The following is a 15440-nucleotide window of genomic DNA, read 5'->3' on the forward strand; positions in this document are numbered from 1 at the left end:
GAACTCAAAAAATTGCTTCTCGGGTTCCCAGCTTGGGTAATTTTATCTTGTAATTAAAAACATCATGTGAACTTGATTTGTTCCCATTGTGTATAATTACAAGGAAAAACAACTTCTTCACTGGCTTCCTTCACAATTCTGAACCTTCTGCTTTTAACACTGAACTCACACTCTTCTTATCAAGGGCATCCAAAATGTACAAAAGGATTGTGACATCTGGTGCCAAGACAGATTCTTATTTCAAACACTATTAGTTTACCACAGTTGAGCAATGACTCATGGAGTTTGGGGGGAAATTGTGGAAACAAATAAAGAAAATCATCTTCTAATTGTTGCTTTCAATGAGGTGCATTTCCTGCTTAGAGTTATGTGGACAACCCATCCACGTAACATGTCAAGCAGTTTGATGCTGCATTCCTTTATAATTCTTTAAACTCCATCTTAAAAATATAACAAAGCCTGTTAGCGCCTTCACTTGATCTTTTCAGAATGCTATGAAAATAATAATAAACTTCTTGGTTGAGTAAACAATCTGCCTGTGACAATTGCCCAAGTGCCTTCTGGCATGTCTAGTCCTTTCTGCTCTCTTTAAAGCTGCAAAGTGCAAATTGCTTTGCAGCAGTAATATATTCTGGTCAAAGTGAGGGGAAAGGAAGCATGTCACTTGTAAGTTGAGACTGGAGACTGAATCATCTAAACTTCATCAGTGTCTTTGTGAAACTCTCTGTTCTCTAAGAAAGTAGCTTTTGCCTACAGATCAGATTTTAAACTACTTTTTTTTTTTTTTTTTTACTCATAGGCAGAAAATATAAGTGTGGAAACATACAGTGATGTAACTTATGTTCATCTTTTAGAGAACACATTTGTTCAGAATGTTATGTGGCCTGATAATATTCCATGTGCCACAAACAGGTAATGTCCCATACTTCTGTTATAGGATGATGAGGCACCCCCCCCCCCCCGGCCAAGGGTGGCATAACTCGATCTTTTGTGACAATGTTTCATAGACCCAAGACAATAATAACATGGACATTGCCCCCTCCCTATACCTCAGATCATGTTGCTCATGTTGCCTTTCAGTGTTAACTAGTCTTAGGAACTGTTTCTAATAGGTAGTTATTTGTCTTTATTTTTATTTTTTATTTATGTGTATGCATGTGAGCTTGCCTGCATTTATGCGCACCAGGAACCTACAGAGGCAGAAGAGGGGCATCCTATCCTCTGGACTTGCAGGTAATTCAGTTGTAAGTCACCAGGTGGGTACAGGGAACTGCAGTTTCTCCAGACTCTGCTGGCTTTGTAACCATCTGCAGCATCACTCGGTGCTCTTAACTGCTGAACCCCTGGCATTATCTTTCTGTTTGATTGGTTGGTTGGTTTCTTCAGACAGGGTTTCTCCATGTAGTTTTGGTGCCTGTCCTCGATCTTGCTCTGTAGACCAGGCTGGCCTCGAACTCACAGAGATCCTCCTGCCTCTGCCTCCCGAGTGCTGTGATTAAAGGCGTGTGCCACCACTGCCTGGCTGCATTTATCTTTTAATGATGATATTTCTCCATCTTTTAAAACTACCCGTTTTATAATTCAATATACATTAAGCATACAAAGATGTAGGAAATACAAGACAGTAGAAGGCAACTGATGCAAATTTACACAATTTGTTTTTCTTAACAATGTTGATAATGTATCTAATTATTTTAATCCTTCCTAATATTATATGTCAGCTTCGTGCTTGTTCTCTTATGTACTATAACATGATGTTATACTTGATGTTCCCAATTGTCAGGTCCTTTTCTGATCCTGAGTGTTTTGTCCTCTCTGCTGTATTTGCAGGGTAGAGCCTTATTTCTTATCCTCTTGGCTTTGAGTTCAGAACTCTTAGTCCTCTGTCTGTTGGATTGCTTCTACTTTTTCTCCTCCTCCATCTTCTTCAGTCTTTCATGATTATTGGAGCATCTCATCTAACAACACAGTTACATCTGTCCAGTCAATATGTGGACTGAATCTTTCCAAGCACTTACAACCTGCAGTCTTGCTCCTCGCTAAAGGCTTGGCATGTAGGAAACTTGCAGTTGGTGTGCTGAAACATGAAACTTCCTGTAACAAATCTCTCCCCATACCCCATGTCTTCCACCCGGTTGAAGGAACTCTTAGATGTAGATAGTAAATGAATCAATATTGTGCTCACCCAACACACTATTTGTCACTAATCAGAACTTAGTACCAACCATTCTTTCTAGTATATTCCTGCGGCCATTATCTCAGTTTTTCTCATTGTCTTCTTTGCCTTTTTTTCTTCATTTAGTAATTGGCCTCCTTTCCCAATTCTTTTTTTTTTTTTTTGGTTTTTCGAGACAGGGTTTCTCTGTGTAGCTTTGCGCCTTTCCTGGGACTCACTTGGTAGCCCAAGCTGGCCTCGAACTCACAGAGATCCACCTGGCTCTGCCTCCCGAGTGCTGGGATTAAAGGCCTGCGCCACCACCGCCCGGCCTTTCCCAATTCTTGCATCAATCAAACCCAGCTCAACTCATCTGCTGGGAACGGTCCTTCAGAAATAGTCATTTGAACACGACTCTTTCAGTGTCTTCTTATAAGTATGGGGGGAAACCCCAAGATTTTTAATTGGGAGCAAACTCTCTCAGGCTTGATACTTGCAATTCTTAGTTGCGCCTTTCGTGACTCATACCATGACACCCCAGCATGACAAACCGCACTTCTGTCATAAATACTGCTTATTTCCTCTGCTTTGTGCCTCTCCCTCTGTTATTGGGGAAACTCTTCGTTTCCCTTCACTAATTGCTAAGAACTCCCTCCAGTGTCATTTTCTTCTAGATGCTTTTCAGTCAAATGCTTCTGTATTCCCCTCAGGGTAGAGAAGGTGTTGGGTAAATATTTGTTGAATGAATTACTCCACTTCAGTTTGTAGATCTAGGCACTGGACGATCTGAAAACATACCAACATAACATTAGGATGACCTATTCAAGTTAGTGTCAAATTGGGGTGCACCACATTTGTTTACTCCATGTTGACTACAGTAGAGATATTTCTCTGAAAAATTGCTCTTAAATATGAAATAATTAGTCCCCCTTTGTAGCATAGTAGGTTAATATAGTATGTTGACATATACAAGAACATAGAAAATGTTCATATGAAATTTCTGTGAAAGATACCAATTAAATCTGTCTCTTTGAAATTTGTGAAATTAAAATTTAATTCTGACAACTAGGTGTAATTTAAACTGTGTGTTTCTTGGCTTTGGAAATTAATTTATAATGGCCTTCCCAGAAGCTCACATTTTATATTCAAATATAATGTGTCATTGAGAAGCTACATAAAATGTATAGAAACAAGCATTAGCTCTTACCATTTATGATTAACTAGACAGCGAGTTCCAGCAATGTATTTTCTTATTACAAAATAAGACATTGGTAGGAAATTTGATCTCTAATGTCTTTATGTCCAGTTTATTCATTATATTGTATCTTTGAGGGTCTTAAGTTTTGGGAAACTGTTGCTGGAGAATTTCTCTCCAGCTCCCGCCACCAAGTCCCGCCAGTCCCAGAGCCCACTTATAAAATAAACACACAGACTCTTACATTATTGAAACTGCTTGGCCATTAGCTCAGGCCTGTTATTGTCTAGCTCTTACTCTTATATTTAGCCCATTTCTATTAATCTTTACTTTGCCACATGGCTCATGGCTTACTGGTACCTTACATCTTCCTTGTCCTGATGGCGGCTCGCAGTGTCTCTCTCTCCGCCTTCCACTTCCCAGAATTCTTTTCCTTGTCCCGCCTATACTTCCTGCCTAGCCAATGGCCAATCAGTGATTTATTTACTAACCAATCAGCAACACACTTGACATACAGACCATCCCACAGCAGGAAACCTATCTAAAATGTTTCAAAGTTAAGATTATTCTAGGAACCAAAGTGAAAGACTTTGTAGATGCCATGCTTGCTTTGGCAAGGACATTGATGAGTAGAAGGTCTCAGAGATTTCTTCTTGCTATTTCAGTCAGGATGAGAAGTTAATAATGCCAATCAACAGATTTAAAGAGAATTTCCCTTTCTCTATTTTTTTATGAAATAGTTGGCACATAAAACTCTCTCTCTCTCTCTATATATATATATACATATATACATATATGTATATATACACATACACACACACACACACACACACACACACACACACACACACATATATATATATATATGATGTGTATACAGTCCATGGAACATGTCATTAGGGTAATTGTCCCCAACAGAGTGATACTCAGTGCTAAGAAATCCCACTAGCAACACTAATTCTATGGAAGCTGTATAGTCCAGCCACCTCGGTTTCTATGGGACCTGCCCAGGGAGAATGAAGAGGCCAGCTATTTTTTCAATGAGCTGTCATATTCTAACTACAACATGATTGACTCCTGAACTGCCAAAAGGAAACGGATGTGCTGCAGATCAGTCATTTAGTACTCTTCCTTTCACGTTGTCCTTTTGTACAGAGCTCTTCTGTGGAATTCAGCTGTTTCCACTGCTTCCCAGTGGTCACCTGCCTAGTCTAGTAGCATGACTCTCCTGAGAGTAAAGTGACTTTGGGATTGGAGGGAAGACTGCCTCGTACCCCAGGAGGAGGTGTTTTCTTATCTGTGTAGCATTGGAGAAGGGAAGTAAGAACAGCTATGGTCCTGTCCCTGCGGCCACCCCTCTAACTGATGCTGACTTAATTTCTAAATAGGTGAAACACTGGCCTGTCGCAAAGGATGCCTGAAGTGGCAGATGGTGGATTGGGTTGGGACCAGATTGTTCATGCTCAGTCTCGTGTCCTTATGCATTTCAGCTGCTATTTTTCATTTGTTATAGAAATGCCATTATCTTGACCAGTAACACAGTTTCCCAGATATTTTAAAATCCTTAAAGCTTGTGTTTTTGGAGAGCCTGTGCTGGAACACCACCGGCTGTGCCTCGTGTGCATCGTATTAGGCTAATGTGGGGTGGAAAGAGCAAATTGACTTTGATAACGGATTTTCAAGTGTGCTCTTTGCGGATGAAATGCTGTTTCACTTATTACGATTTTTGCAGGCAGTAATTTATTTGTAAATGTCTTGACTGCACTTTAATGCCGCTCTGTCTCTGGGGGTGAGTCTGTGTTACAACCAGTCACAGAGATAACAAGGTTAGGGATCCATCCTCACGTAGTCTTTGTCTGGGGCCTGAAACTCTCCTCTGTTGTGACCATCTGACAGGAAGGAATGATTCAACAAGCTTTAGGGGCATGAGAGTAGAGAGGCTCCCCATTAGCATATGGATGCCATGGCCATTATCTGTGTGGGCTCCTTCCACAGGGAAGTCAGGAGCGGACTGCAGATCGTTAAGAAGCCTGCCTCACCTCTTTTCTACTGATGTGGCTTTGAATTCTTCCTGAGGGTGAGCAGTGAAGAGTAGGAAAGCCCAGACACATTACCTCCAAGTGACAGGGATTCATGTCCAGGGGACTGCTTTCTTAACACACTTCTTAGGTGCTTTCACTCATTTCTCAGACTAGTGAGAAGTTCATCTTCATGTGTAGGTTAGTGAAAGAAGACGTGATCCAGCCCAGAGTCGAGTAAGCTTCCTATGTAACAGTCATCTGGTAAGGGTGTCCACTTTGGGTGGTCACGTGATCTCTCTTATAGTTACTTCTCTGACAATGTAGTACAAAGGTGGCTACAGCTGCCAGTAATGTACCAATTAATTAATGAGCATGTTAGATGAAAGCTTTCTTGTTTGAAGGAAAGAAAGCTGTGGGAAAATTTAGTTCAATGTTCTAGGTTAAGTGGAATGTGGGGTTCCACTTGACACGTTTGCACACCACATTTCCACTCCATTTTGAGTCATTGTGGAAACACCCCATCCCACGTAATCCAAGTTATGTCCTGCGATTCGATGTCCCTTTTCTTTTATTTCTTTTCTTTTCTTTTTATTTTAAGACTTTGAACTGTGTGTGTGTGTGTGTGTGTGTGTGTGTGTGTGTGAGAGAGAGAGAGAGAGAGAGAGAGAGAGAGAGAGAGAGAGAGAGAGAGAGACCTGTGGAGGAGAGAAGAGGCTGTTGGCTCTCCAGGAGCTAGAGTTATGGACAGCTGAGATGCCCCCAAGGTGGGTGCTGGGAACTGAAGTTGTGTCCTCTGGAGGAGCAATGAGTACTCTGAGCCAGTGAGCCATCTTTTCAGCCTCTTGGGTGCCTTTTCTATAGCTGTTAAAATTCCATACTCACTTTGTGCATCACCATCATTCTCTACTATTAGGCCTCAAAGTGATTTGGATTTATTATCAGTATACAGTTTTATTAGCATAAGTGGAAGGTAATGGGCTTCATTGTGATGTTCATATGTAAGCACAGAACATACTTTGATCACATTCACACTGAATTTCAAACCTTCTTTTACCTCTTCAGTACCTCTATTGTCCCCCCCTTTCCTTCTATGCCATTTCCCTCTTCTAAACTCCACACAGGAGGGAAAACATATGATACTTCCCTTTCTGAGTGTGCTGGTTAATTTACTAACTTTACACCAAGTAGAATTATCTAGAAAGATGACAAGTTCCTCAGTTGAGGAACTCTCTCCATTTGACTGACTTTAGGCAAACCTGTGAGGCATTTTCTTGATTAATGATTGATAATGGAAGGCCTAGCCTACAGTGAATGGCACCACTCTAGGCAAGTGGTCCTCAGTTGCCTCAGAAAGCAAGCTGAAGGAGTCATGGAGAGCATGCCCATAAACAGTGTTCCTCCATGGTCTTTGATTCAGTTACTGCTTTTGTTGTGGCCATGTCGCAAAACCCCCAAGCAAGACCACCACAGAGCTGATATCCAATGCAAAACACACAGGGGTTTATTGATAACAAGCAAGCCCAGGCTTGGTCCGTGTCCAACATCCAACACAGCGGGTGGAGGAGGACGGCCCTGAGCTCTCAAGGTAAGGGGTTTCTAAAGGGAAAAACTGCAAGCAGGGTGGTATAAGCCTTTGTGTCATATGATTGGGTGAGGGTGTGTAACCTTCGAATTTACTGGTTGGGGGTTACAGTTATCACTTTTGGGCAGACCTGGACAAGTCCCAGGCTCTGTCCTTGAGCTGCCATGGGGGCTGGCTGGCCTCGCACGTTCACATTGACCCATGCACGTAACTCTAAGTTGGTGAGGGGTTCCAGACAGTAAACAACTGGCTGAACCTCCTTGAGTAGTCAGAGTACGTGCAGAAAGGGAGCTACTGCAAGGACTATGTCTTTTGTTTATGGCCTTCCCAGAAACTGCTTGCTCAAGTGTCAGGAAACTGAAATTGAGGTCTGATTTCTGAAAGAAGACTGACAACCTGTTATGGCATCTGCTTGGTCCTTTTACTTTTCAGGCCCTGAGTTACTTCTTTGAGGGAATACGATGTGAAAATGTAAGGCAATGAATCCCTTTCCTCTCCAAAGTGGTTTTGGTCAGTGTTTAGTCATATCAACAGAAAGCAATCTGGGACACCGAGTCTGATTTATTTCGCTTGCTATGATTCCTACTTCCGTTCCCTTTCCTGAATTATGTAATTTCATTCATACCTGTGGCTGAAAAATATTTTTATTGCGCATGTATGTTGCATTTTCTCTGTTTTCTCATCCACTAGTGGCTAACTAGGCTGATTCTTTAACTTGGTCGCTGTGACTACTGCTGTGGATATTGCTATATGTAAATAAACTCTGATTGGCCAATAGCCAGACAGGAAGTATAGGCGGGACTAATAGAGAAGAGAATTGAGGGAACAGGAAGGGAGGAGAGGGACTGGCTGGAGCCGCTGCCAGGACAAGGAAGATGTAAGGTACCAGTAAGCCATGAGCCATGAGGCAAAGTAAAGATTAATAGAAATGGGCTAAATATAAGAGTAAGAGCTAGACAATGACAGGCCTATGCTAATGGCCAAGCAGTTTAAATAATGTAAGAGTTTATATCTTTATTTTATAAGTGGGCTCTGGGACTGGCGGGACTTGATGGCGGGAGCTGGAGAAAAGTTCTCCAGCTACAAACTACTGCTCTGATAAATGTGGGTGTGCAGATAGCTCTACTCTGTGTGGACTTTGATACCTTTAGCTATATGGATCATGTGGTAATTACTTAAATTTTTGTTCTTATATTTATTTATTTATTTAATTTTAGAAAACCTCATACTTTTTATCCAGAGTGATGGGACTAACTTACCTTTTTACCAACAGTGTTAGAGTTCTTTAAAAAATTATTTTCGAGAGTTCCATAGATAACTATTATGTGTTTTGATTAAATATTACTCTCTTCCCTCCAATTCTTTCTATAAGGCCAACACTCTCCCTCCCATCTTCATGTGCTTCTTTAGATCTACTGAGTCACCTAGCGCTGCCGGTATGTTTGTATGTTTAGGATCATCCATAGGATAATGGGTAGCCTACAAGGGCCACATTGAAAGCAAACTGGCTATCTTTCCCCCTGGAGTCATCAATTGCCAATAGTGTTTTAGCTAGGGGTGGGACTTCATGAGTTCTGCCTTAAGGATTCTTTTGTACTTCTGAATTCTCACGAGCATTTATTGTTTTTTTTTTCCCTATGGTTTATCAAAACAAGGACTTTGTGCTTTCTAGGAGAGATGTGCTATCCACTGAGTTACAGTTCTTAAGTGGTCTGATCTGGCCTTGAATTCTCTGTGTAGTCCAAGCTGTCCTTCTCCTGCCCCTGCCTGTCTGAGTAGTCATGATTACAAGCCATTAAAACCATCCCTAACTTGATTATTTTCTTTAATGATAGACATTCTGACTGGGGTGAAATAGAATCTCAATGCAGGATTTTTGCTGTTGTTATTTTGAAACAGGGTCTCACTCTGTTGTCCAGCCTGGACTTAAACTCACTATGTTTTTCAGGTTGGCCTCAGACATTCAGAGATCCTCTTGCCTCTGCCTCCAAGTGATGGTATTGCTGGCACAATCCACCATGCTTGGCTCAAAGACTTACATTTTGCTGATGATGAAGGATGCTAAAAACTTTTCAAATATTCATTGGCCATTTTGTTCTTCACTTTGAAGTGTTGTTTCTCTCATTTGGACATTTATTGAAGGGATTATTGGTATTTAATTAAGCCAATTCTTAAATGATGCCAGAACAGTCTTTAAAAAAAAAATACTTTATGTGTATGAACGTTTTGCTTGCATGTGTATTTGTATACCATGGGTGTGCCTGGGGCCTACAGGGACCAGAAAGAGGATGAAGGATCCCTTGGAACTGAGATGCCATGGATGTGCTCAGAATGGAATCCTAGTCCTCTGCAAGAGCTTCGAGTGCTCTTAACTGCTGAATGATCTCTGCAGCCCCACAGAACAATCTTTGAATGTTAACAACAATCACATAATTGAAGTCCTTTGGAAAGCAAGCTATTATGGCTTCAGGCAAAAGTTTGCGACGGAGGGCGACTGTGTTTTAATATACTAACCTTCAAGAGCTGAAGTGAGATGACTTCATTTTCTCTTTGTCTTTGTCTCTTCTCTCTTCCCCCTTTGCCACTTGACTGTATCATACTGTGTGACTGGTTACTGAGGTGGTGTGTCGCCTTCTGTATTATTGCTTAATCCTTGATTTCCTGTGAAGTACAATGAATCTTACATTAGACTCTTCTGAGTCAGGTGGTGTGCCATCTGTTCCTAGACCTGAAAACATGAATAACAGAGTCACAGAAACCCACAGCTCCCTCAGTTTTCAATAGAATCCATGTTCACACACACACATACACACACACACACACACACACACACACACACACTGAGGGAGAGAAAGAGAGAATTCCAATCTTCAGCAGGATCTTACAATCACCTAAAATTTTACATGAAACCTTTAAAATCTTTTTTATTTTATTTTTTTTTACCTGCATACACACATGAAATGGAGTGAGTTTGAGTAAATGCCTTTGTTGTTCTGGACTGATGTTAGACTTAAGTGGTTGGAAATGGTCGTGTAATTGTACATAATAGTGCATAGCATGAGGCTGCTGGGGTACAGGAGAGCAGCTGGCAACCCTGGGTATTGAAGCTGATAGCAGGTAGCATGCAGCAAATTGATCGAATGGAGGCCAACCAGAGCCCGGCTGCCAACTGGTGATAGCATTTCACAGCCTTTACCTACCTTCAGTCATAAAAACGAGGAGTCATTTACCATACAACTTTAAACCCCAAGCCAAATATTTAACTACAGACAAAAGTCTTTTAACTCTATAGCCCCCTGCTGAAATTTATTCAAATGAAAAGTAAATCGCTTTCTATAATACACCTATCAGTTGAAAGAAACAATAGATATGAGAGTTGCCAGGACCCATGTCTATCATGCATTAAACTCCTTATTCTCTTTTTTCCCCCCAGAGATCATTTATTTGTTTGTAACTTCACCTTGATTCCAAATACATTTATTCCTGAATTAGAGTTAACTGAATCTGAGCACTTCAGTTCACTAGCTGGTAAAAAGTAAAAAAAGATTGACAACCTTAACTCCATTTTATATTTATTCCATTTGTAGTACAGCATCAATAATAAAAGCTTTTTATATTTTCCTCATTTTTTTACAAATTTAATAAATTTATCACTTAAATCATCTATTACACAGAAGTAACATTTTGAACATTATACACATATTCAGAATATTTATTTCAATAAGACAATCTGAAACAACCAAGATTTCCTTGTTGATAACTATTATTGTTATTATTATTATTATTATTATTATTATTATTATTATTATTTCATTCAAATATGTGCTAAATCAGTCTGCTTGGCTCTTAGTGAAGTTCAATGCAATTCTGTAGGCCATATCTGTAATTCAATATTATTGACTCTACTAATGCCTAAATAAGTTATCAGAAAAATGGTGAGCTTTTACAGTAAGACAAATAGCAGGTATCAACCAAAACTAGCTTAGTTGGAAAAATAATGATTCAATATAAGATTACCAAAATTATCTTGAAATAAGTCAGCGTTGGAAATTTTTAAAAACAAGAAATGCTGTTTCCAAATTCTTCAGTAGAGTTGCCATCTCCTATATGACACCCTCAATTATTTTGCCTCAGCATATTAAGTTGGTTTCTTTCTTCTTTTTTCGAAATTAACTCATCTAATTTAACACATTAGCTAAAGGAAAAAGTTTGTATGATCTTATTAATTGATGCTGAAGAAATTATTTGATAACATCCAATATTCATTCAAGATATAACATCTCAGCAACAAGAAATACAGTAATTTTCTTCAATTAGATTTAAAAAGATGCTATGAAACCCCAACCGATGACATCATCCTTCAGCCTTTAGAAGTTCAGTGTGCAATTCATCACACCATGGAGCAACCCTGTGAAATCATTCTTAATGACAAGAAACAGGGTGCTCTTCTCTAATATTTGGAATGAGGAAGGAATGTTCACCAGAAATCTTTTTTTAGAATTGGAACTAGATAATAGATTCTTCTCTCATACAATACATCCTGACCTAAAATCTTTTTTTTCTTTGTTTTTTTTCTATTGATTCCTTGGGAATTTCACATCCTGCATCCCAATCCCACTCATCTTCCAGTCTCTCAGCATCTGTCTCTCACTCTTGTAGTGTCCCCTAACAAAGGAAAGCTAAAAAAGAAAAAAAAATAAGATAAAAAATGAACAATTTTTTTTTAACAAAGCAAAACATTCCATTGCTTCACCTTTCCAACTGATCCATAGTCTCATCCACTTATCTTAGTGGCATTGGGAGCTGCAGTGTATCATGCAGTACACCCTTCTGTCCAAACAGCATTATTTGCACATGCTCATTGTGCAATGAGCTTTTGGTCAAATACAGGGCCTCTGGCTTTAGTATATCATCAGTACTGACCCCTACCAACATTCTTCTCTGATATCCTGTTGTTGTCCAGAGTCAGGGAGATCCTACAGTACAGTCCCTTCAAACACTCCAGCAAGAAATGGATATTGGAGTATGCCTACTCCAGGCCATGTGTGTGTGCCTGGGTAGCAGCTGATTTGATAAGTCTGGGCTGCTGGGACCATTCCTTTCAGGTGAGGGGTGGAGCCAGCATTCCCAAGTGCAGGACCAACTCTCCTGTGAGGGATAGGCTAGCTTTCCATGCCAGGGGCTGGACCCAGGCATCTACATTGCCTTTGGTGGTAACCAGAGCCTGGGACATCAATGTAGACCCTGACTGTGATGAGGCCACAGACTACAGACCCAGACTTGACCCTCAGCAGCAGTTGGGGCAGGATGATACCATGGCCACAGGTAGCAATGCAGGCCGCTGAGGTTGGTATGGTCCCTACAGCAACATGTCCCTCAGACTCCAGCATGGTCACGAGTGGTGGCTCAGGCTGGAGGTTCTTGTTGTCTTTGGTGACAGTGTGAACCAGCGACATTACCACCAGGTGGTAATAGAACCATGGATCCAGTCATGGCCTCTGGCAGTAGCTTGGGTCCAGTGAATACTACTGTCACTGGTGGTAATGCAGATAACCCAGATCGTCATGGCCCCAGCCACCACATATCAGTCACCACCACGGCCACAGGTGGTGACCCAGAATCTGGGCATCCATGTGGTCCTTGATAGCTACCTGGGACATAAACATCATCACAGACCACTGCTGTTTTAGGACCACAGATCCAGACATGATCCTCAGAAGCAGCCCAAGCCTGGATGTCACCATGTCCTCCCAGACCTCCCACATCACCTTTGGGTGTGTGTGTGGGGGAGCAAAGCTACCCTGGGTGGGCTTATTAATGTCCTTTAGCTACCAGACCCTGTTGGCAGCTGGCAGGCCCATGACTCCTCCTGCTCCCTCTCCACTTAAGGCTGTACACACCCACAAAATTAAGACATTGAGGAATTATTTAAAAGTGTTCATTGAGCTTGTCATACTGTTTTCATTTATACCAGGGGCCTTAGAGAACTATCCTAGACCAAGAACCTACAGCATTGCTACAATAATCTTAGAAATGTGGAACCTATAACAATAAATGAGACAGAAAACTGCTCCAGCTGACTCCATACACTGCTGTCCTATCCCCTCGAAGCTCAGGGCACCACTGTGGAGGGGAAAGCTATGTCGCCTTCAGCTGCTGCTCCTACCAGTGTGGAGTTAACACAGATGTAGTTAAATTTCAGCTTGAAATGATCCAGTTGAGTCCCTGTTTTCCAGGGCACTGGGCAATGGTGAGTTTTCTAATTGCAGGAGCTTGTGAGACAAACAAACTCTGGTTTGGACATAAATAGATTCAGGAGGTCCTATTTATTAATTGTTGCTTTCAATGTCTGTGCTACTGGTGTTATATTCAGGAAGTGGTCTCCTGCGCCAATGCATTCAAGACTACTTCCCACTTTCTCTTCCACCCCACAATTGGTGTAACTGGATTTATGCTGATGTCTTTGATCATCACACTTGGACGTGAGTTTTGTGCATGGCAATAGATATGGATCTATTTGTAATCTTCTACATGTCGACATCCAGTTATGCCAGCAACATTTGTTGAAGATGCATTCCTTTTTCCATTGTGTAAATTTGGCTTCTTTGTCAAAAATCAGGTATTTATAGGTGTGTGAATTAATGCCAGTGTCTTCAATTCGATTTCATTGGTCCACATGTTGGTTTTTATGTCAATACCAAGCTGTTTTTATTACTATAGCTCTATTGTAGAGCTTGAAGTCAGGGATGGTAATGTCTCAGAAGTTCTTTTATTGTACAGGATTGTTTTAGCTATCTTGGGTTTTTTTGTTTTTCCATATAAAGTTGAGTATTTTTTTTGATATCTGTGTAGAATTGTGTTAGAATGTTGAGGGGGATTGCATTGAATCTATAGATTGCTTTTGGTAAAATTGCCATTTTTACTATGTTGATCCTACCTATCCAAAAGCATGGGAGATCTTTCCATTTTCTGATATCTTCTTCAATTTCTTTCTTCAAAGAATTAAAGTTCTTGCCATATAGGTTTTTCACTTGTTTGATAGAGTTACCCCAAGATATTTAATGTTATTTGTGGCTATTGTAATGGGTGATGTGTCTCTGATTTCTTTCTCAGCACATTTTTAATTTGTATATAGGAGGGCTACTAATTTTTTTGAGTTAATCTTGTATCCTGCCACCTTACTGAAGGAGTTTATCAGCTGTAAGAGTCTATCAGCTGTAGGAGTTCCCTGGTAGAATTTTGGGGGTCACTTATGTATACTATTGTATCATCTGCAAATAGCAAAAGTTTGACCTCTTCCTTTCTAATTTGTATCCTCTTGATCTCTTTTTGTTGTCTTATTGCTCTAGCTAAAACTTTGTGTACTATATTGAATAGATATAGAGAGTGGGCAGCCTTGTCTTGTTCCTGATTTTAGTGGAATCACTTTGAGTTTCCCTCCATTTAATCTGATGTTGGCTGTCAGCTAGCTGTTATAAGGTCATCAGAAATAATTACCCTAGGTTGATTATGAAGATGTAATTTTGGACAAGGATTGGAAAGTTGGGGTCACTGGGAGATAGAAGGTGTGATGTCAGATTTGTGAGCATGGAAAGAAAGAGTTAAGGAAGTAGTGCTTCTTAAATAACAAAACATCACCAACAAAAACTGAACAAAACCAAACTACAGTCTCCCCCTTTACTGTTTTAGTAGTACAGATCATAGCCAGTTTGTAAGTTTCTGCTTTACCTAATTACAACTAGAATAAAAGTGGACACAGGCACAGCCCATTAAAAGTTATTTTCTGATAATCAGATCTGCTCTGCTTCTGGAACCCCAAATGGAGCCTTGATACATTGGTAACCATCTTCAAGAAGTACAACATCTCTTTGTTCCTATAAACAGCACATAATTTATTATAGAAGTAAGCCTTCACTGTGAAGCATGTTATCACCATTCTACCTGTGCTGAGGGTATTTGTAGTGTACAAAATTCATGTAGCAATTTTATGTGGTTCTTAATTACTGAGTGCTTCATTTTCACCTTTTCCTTAGTATGTGATCCTTCCTTCTGTGGGATTTCAGGACCGAAGGCCTTTGACATTTCTCTATGCAGCCTTTATGTTAAAATCTATGTGGTTTTTGGAACAAGAAGTTTTTCACAACATTAAAATAAAATAGGTTTTCCAACCTCTAATGTACACAGCTATGATTTTCACATATCCAAGAGCCACACTTCCAATTGGGGCAGCTTGTCAGGCAGCCTCAGACCCGTTTTAGGAGAACACATTGAGATTTTGCTTTCTGATTTCATTCATATTTCCCTTCATTTGACAATCATGGAAGTCAGGGACTCCAAGTTGTACGTAACATTCACAAAGCTGCATGCAGAGTCAAACACAAGGGGGTAATCAATAGCTAGGCTTCCAAACAACAGGGTCACTATAGTGACCTCAGTGGCACACCCAGACGTACTACAAAATTTTTTTTTTAAAGTTTCCGTGTATGT

The sequence above is a fragment of the Peromyscus eremicus genome, chromosome 14, assembly GCF_949786415.1.
Source record: "Peromyscus eremicus chromosome 14, PerEre_H2_v1, whole genome shotgun sequence".
Lineage (NCBI taxonomy): Eukaryota > Metazoa > Chordata > Mammalia > Rodentia > Cricetidae > Peromyscus > Peromyscus eremicus.